Source organism: Myotis brandtii, unplaced genomic scaffold (assembly GCF_000412655.1).
Source record: "Myotis brandtii unplaced genomic scaffold, ASM41265v1 scaffold516, whole genome shotgun sequence".
Classification (NCBI taxonomy): domain Eukaryota; kingdom Metazoa; phylum Chordata; class Mammalia; order Chiroptera; family Vespertilionidae; genus Myotis; species Myotis brandtii.
This window is the reverse complement of record NW_005369676.1, coordinates 259,311-265,733: the sequence shown is the minus strand read 5'-3', so window position 1 is coordinate 265,733 and position 6,423 is coordinate 259,311. Positions and strand designations below refer to the sequence as shown.

The following is a 6,423-nucleotide window of genomic DNA, read 5'->3' as shown; positions in this document are numbered from 1 at the left end:
AAGAACTTTAAGCTAAAATCTAGAAGGGTAAATGAGAGTTAATAAATGTCTAGAATTCTTTAAAAGAACCAAGCAATGTAAATCTATGGCATTAAAATGAGTATCCTAAGAGTACCTTGTCTTTGGAAATGTCCTCAAAATGCCCTAAAAGTTTTCGAGGGCAAGCAAAATGACATAGGTAGAGGTAGCCATTATGAAAAGACATTTTGCATGGACACAGACTATATTCAGTGAAGGTCTGAGGAGGGGGCATGGAGTGGGGTAGAGGGGGGAGACATTTTAAACTTAAGGGAGGGGGCATGGAGTGGGGTAGAGGGGGGAGACATTTTGAAAAACTTAAGTAGGAAAAATGTTAATGGGGATAATGGAGAAACTTCAGATTGAGTATATTATTGTGTTAAAGAAATCAGTCAGTTTCAGAATTCCTACTATGTGTGCAGCCTATTGTTAAATGTTGTACATAAAAAGGAAAATTGGACAGATCCTATTTCTTTCAAATGGGTGACAGATAATTATACAAATAATTATCACACCGTGAAATTGGCATTAGGCTGGGGGCTTGCACAAATTCCCCTGACAGCCCTGATGGAAATGGGACAAAGAAGAGTTAGGTGAGGCATTTAAATTCATGCAAAGTTATTGATGGATTTATATGTTAACAAACCAATAGCAACATTGGTTTAGTTGGGGGCAGGGGGTGGGGGAGCTGGAGGGTGGCAGCAGTTACCAGACATGCATCACATTAGAAAGACAAAAAGAAACCAGGAAATTCTCTTCCAAGACATCGTGGGGAAAAATATCCATAACTTCCTTCTGGTACAATGTGCTTGCTAGGAATTTATTTTTTCCCCTCATAATTAAAATCACACACATACTCAAGCCCTTAGAGTTTTGTGAGCATATTACATATTCAAGACATCAACTGAGCATGGTATTGTCAAGTGTGTGATTATAAGGAAAGGGTTACGGAAGGGGGTGTTTCAGACGTGAGAAGGCTGGATAGAAGGTTGAAAAACACCGTTTTCCTATTTGCAAAAACTCTGAACTTTTAAGCTCCCCAAAATACACGTGTGTGTGTCTGTGAGCGCAGGCAGATCTATTTTGGTAGGATTTAAAAACAATTTTTAAAAATCATGCTCTCTCTGTGTTGTTGCGCTGCAAACATGGAGCACCCCCTTAGGATCCTGTGGCAAAAGCTGCAGCAGAAGCACCGCTGGCGGCGCTGTTTACTCTGCTTTCCAAGCAACCCTCTCCCCATTCCCCCACTGGGAGCCACCATCTCCGGGGGGGAAATATCCATAACTTCCTTCTGGTACAATGTGCTTGCTAGCAATTTATTTTTTCCCTCGTAATTAAAATCACACACATACTCAAGCCCTTAGAGTTTTGTGAGCATATTACATATTCAAGACATCAACTGAGCATGGTATTGCCAAGTGTGTGATTATAAGGAAAGGGTTAAACAGAAGGGGGTGTTTCAGACATGGGAAGGCTGGATAGAAGGTTGAAAAACACCGTTTTCCTATTTGCAAAAACTCTGAACTTTTAAGCTCCCCAAAATACACGTGTGTGTGTCTGTGAGCGCAGGCAGATCTATTTTGGTAGGATTTAAAAACAATTTTTAAAAATCATGCTCTCTCTGTGTTGTTGCGCTGCAAACATGGAGCACCCCCTTAGGATCCTGTGGCAAAAGCTGCAGCAGAAGCACCGCTGGCGGCGCTGTTTACTCTGCTTTCCAAGCAACCCTCTCCCCATTCCCCCACTGGGAGCCACCATCTCCGAGCCTGGGTCACCTCTGGGGACCTGGAACTGGGGGCAGGGGCCCAGGAACCTGGTTCGTCTGGAAAACTTTGCTGCTCGTGGGAGCGAAGGCTCTAGTCCTGGTGCATGGGAACGCACCACCAGCCAGCCGCCTCCGCCTGGCGCTGGGCTGTGGCCCTACCTCTCCGGGTGAGGTATGGGCTCCCTGTGTTCAGCCAGTGGGCCGGGCTGGTAGTGCGAGGCGGGGCTGAGGGTGGGGGCTCGGCTTCGTGTATGAGGCCAGTGGCGCCAGTTTAACTTCTGACTTGGGGTTATTTGGGGAGTGTACGAACCGCACAGGCTGGTGGAGGTGGTGGAGGTGGTGGTGGTGGTGGTGGTGGTGGTGGCGGCCGCAGAGGCTGCCACAGACGGTGATTTTAAAAAAAAGGCAGCAGTGAGTGATGGGAGCATCATGGCTCCCGGGCGCAGGGGCGGGCAGGAGTGCTGAGAGAAAGGGGAGCATCCGAAACCCAACAGCAGCTCTGGAGGCGCTGGCCTGGTTTTTGTTCGGCTGTGCTCAGTGCCAGGCAGCCCAAGCGAACAACTCCAGTCACAACAGCAATCCACCTTCCCGCAGCCAAAGGAGACTGGACTGCCATCCATCCTATTGTTTAGACACTTGCCAGGAGCTCTGGAGTCAGTGGAGCCACCAAATCCTTGCTCCTGGTCACTGCTCTCCCCGGCCAGGCTGACAGGACTGGACACTCCAGCGGCAGGGCTGATGGGACTGGGCACCACCATCTTGTGGCTATGGGCGCTGCCATCTTTGTGTCAGACTGATGGTTATTTTGCATATTACCCTTTTATTAGACAGGATATGATGTTATCCTATATAATAAAGAGATAATATGCAAATTAACCCTCACTCTGTAAAGTGATCACAAGATGGCAGCCACAGAGCGGGGGTAGGGCAGCGGGGGTGGGGCCAGTGGCTGCTCCACATGCTTCCGCCAGGGTTCCTGCAGCCCCATGGCTGCGGCCCTTTCACGCGGCTTCTGTCAGGGGTTTCCGCAGCCCAAGCGCCGGGGGAGCAGGAGCGGAGGAGGTGGGGTTGCCATGGAGCCGGAGTGGAGAAGGTGGGGAAGTGGAAGTGGAGGAGGCAGGCCACCACCGGAGAGGAGGAGGCAGGGCTGCGGGAGCCAGAGCTGAGGTGGAGGGGCTGCCTTGCTCCCACAGAGGTGGTGGGTGAGCCACAGTTCAGGAGCCTCCAGGAGTGGCGACGCCAGGCCATCCAGTGCTGCATCCAGTCCCTGAGGCATGCCCGCCAGGTCCGTGATGCCAAATGCCCGCAGCTGTCCTGCCAGAAGATGATGTGGGTTGTGCAGCACACCAAGGGCTACCAGCGCAAGACCAATGGAGATTGCGGAGTGTGCAAGCAGTTCATGGCCCTTTGTTGCTACCATGCCAAACACTGCCAAGGAAACACATGCCCCATTCCCTACAACCTCAACATCAAGCAGAAGCTCTGCCAGCAGAAGACACAGCACCACTGGCAGCACGCGTAGCTCATGTGCGAGCAAATGCCACCATCAACACCCGCACCGTGCCTCAGCCGAGTCTGCCTTCCCCTCCTTCAACACCACCCCGGCCCCACACACTGCATCCCAGCACACCCTGGACACCACAGCCCCCCAACTCTGCCCCAGACCTCGCCTGTGAGCATGTTACTAGCCGGCTTCTCCAGTGTGGCCAGAACTCAGCCCCCCACCAGTTTGCACTGGGAAGCCCACTAACCAGGTGCCAACCCCACCGCCCTCCACCCAGGCCCACCTGCAGCAGTGGAGATGCTCGGAAGATTGTACTTGAGGCGCAGCAGCAGCACTTGTACTGGGTGAGCACCAACAATGGTATGCCCTTGAGGCACAGTGACCCCCGAGAACCAGATGGCCCCCATGGGCCTGAATGTGACCCAACCAGGTCAGTGGGCCTGTTATTCTGCCCCTCCAACCCCCGGCAGTGGCAGCTGGCACCCATCCCCCAGCAACAGCCAATGTGAGGCATGCCCAGATCCATGATGTCTATGCAGACCCAAGATGCAGCCACCTCAGAGCATCTCTCCAGGTGCCCTGCAGGACCTGCTGCGGACCCTGAAGTCTCCCAGCTCCCCCAGCAGCGGCACGTGCTCAATATCCTCAAGTCAAACCCTCCGCTGATGGCAGCTCTCATCAAATAGCACACAGCCTGCCCTAACCGGTTTGGCTCAGTGGATAGAGCATCGGCCTGCGGGCTCAAGGGTCTCAGGGTCGATTCTGGTCAAGGGCATGTACCTTTGTTGCGGGCACATACCCAGTAGGGAGTGTGTAGGAGGCAGCTGATCGATGTTTCTCTCTCATCAATGTTTCTAACTCTCTATGCCTCTTCCTTCCTCTCTGTAAAAAATCAATAAAATATATTAAAAAAAAATAGCACACGGCCAAGTAAGTGGCCACCCAGCCCAGCCTTCAGCTTTAGCCCAGCCTGCTGAATCTGAACGCCATGCAAGCCAGCAGGTCACGACCTGCTGTCCCTCCGCAGCAGCAAGCAATGGGAGGCCTGAACCTCCAGGGCCAGGCCTTGAACATCATGAACCTGGGCGCAACCTCAGCGTGGCGAGTATGAACCACAGTAGAGATGCCATGGAGCAGCAGCAGCAACAACATTGCAAGAGGCATGTCCGACTTTCAGTTTAGGCCCGATACCACAGGGATCGGGCCTAAACCGGGATCGGGCCTAAACCAGCAGTTGGACATCCCCCGAGGGGTCCCAGATTGGAGACGGTGCAGGCTGGGCTGAGGGACACCCCTCCAGTTCACAAATTTCATGCACCGGGCCTCTAGTATGTAATAAAATTAAAATCAGCTGCCTTATCTCATCAAGACATACCTATGGTTTGAAACCTTTGGAAACTGCCTCCATAAGCTGTAGAAGGGAACTAATTTGCACATAGTTACAAAATCAGTCAGAGAAATTCTCTAAGCATGCTCACAATTTGACATTTTTTTTTTTCTGTCTGCACTGCTGGCAAAAATTTCTTAAGGAAGAAATGCTTTCACCTGACAAATTTCCTTGCATAGATTTGTCACATTGTGTCATCTTAAATTGCCCTGGTGAGTTAAATAATGTGTTGTCACTGAGCAGAATTTTCTGTTTCTTTGGGGTTGGATATTTTCCAGATGCTCATTGACTAGAGATACCTGGTATGTTTTTATCTCATTATTAGAATACGAATGAATTCATCTTGGAGTCTCATCTTATAAGGTACAGTCTCTCAAATAATTATTTTTATTTCTGAGATAGTAGAACAAAGCTAAAATTTTCAGAAACTTTATAGAGCTGAAATATGCTTTAGCCTTTTCATCACAAAGAGTCTGTGATTATAAATAAATCATTTGTTAACCTTAAAAGGGTAATCTTAAATCTGTATGGAAACATCCTCTGGCAACTCATTTGTGTTTGATATTCTCTCAGGATTTCTATAGTTTCTGATCACAGGATGTGTTTATGAAGCTTCTTTATAAAATATAGCCTAGAGCTGAATAATTAAGATTTTAATTTTATGCAACTAGATTGCTCTCCTTCACTTATAAAATTGAATAAATGCATACACGGAAGGAAAATGTTATTAACCTTTTCTTTATTTATTAGGCATCCATAGCACACATCAAAATACCTACGTAGAGTTATAGGTTGACTTATTTTATTGCTATGCACTGTGAATTTCCATAATTTTATGGATAGTGGTTTGCATATTTCATAAAATTGAATTGTATTTCATAAAATTGATTATAGTACATACCAATATGTACTATATTATTTTATTTTATTTCAGCATCACACTGATCTTTCTTTAAAAAATTTTGTAACAGCTTTACTGAAATATAATTCACATATAATTTACCCATTAAAAATGTACAAGTCAATGGTTTTTAGTATATTCACAGTTGTGCAACCACTAACATTATATAATTTTAGGACATTTTCATTGCCCTGAAATGAAATCCTGTACTCATTAGCAGTCACTCCTCACTTTGCTCTAAGTTCATCAAGCTCTAGGAAACTGGTACTGAAGGAAATAGGTTCTTTTTGTGTTGCTGGAAAGGAAATTCAGGAACACACATAAGAGGATTTTAAGTGACAGTGGCAATATATATGTTAGAATGAAAGAGATAGTAGACCCTCAGAGAGGCAGAGAAGGGGCAGACTGCTTGGACAGAGGCAAAAGGAGAATCCTCTGCGGTTGCTCGCTTCTCCCTTTGTTGCAAGTCTCATGGGGACCTTCAGAATTTAGGAGTAAAGAAGACAAAACATATGTGCCCCATAGAAGGCATGCTCCAAAGGGATGCACAGGGCACAGATGCCCTTGAAGAAGCTGCTGCACTCAATGAGGCAGCTCAGCAGCACTCAGCTGGTAGAGTGCATTCACTGCCCCCCTATACCTTGCCCAATGTCTCATCCACAGCCAGGTGGTTCAGCTCTATCTCACTTCAGAAGTCCAGCTTCTGGGTCTGCAGGCCCACACTTGTGCCCATGGAGGCCAGGAGGGTCAGGGTCCAGAGCTGTAGTGCCATAACCAGCTCAGTCTCTGCTCCAGGCTGGCATTACAGTTTTTAGCTGTACAACCTTGGGCAAGTTACTTAACTTCTC

General features: G+C 48.1%; 1 pseudogene; it reads left to right on the top strand.

Annotated features, from left to right (window-relative positions):
- The first annotated feature begins 2,741 nt into the window (after positions 1–2,741).
- On the top strand, positions 2,742–3,973 carry LOC102253728 (annotated as a pseudogene).
- Positions 3,974–6,423: the final 2,450 nt, after the last annotated feature.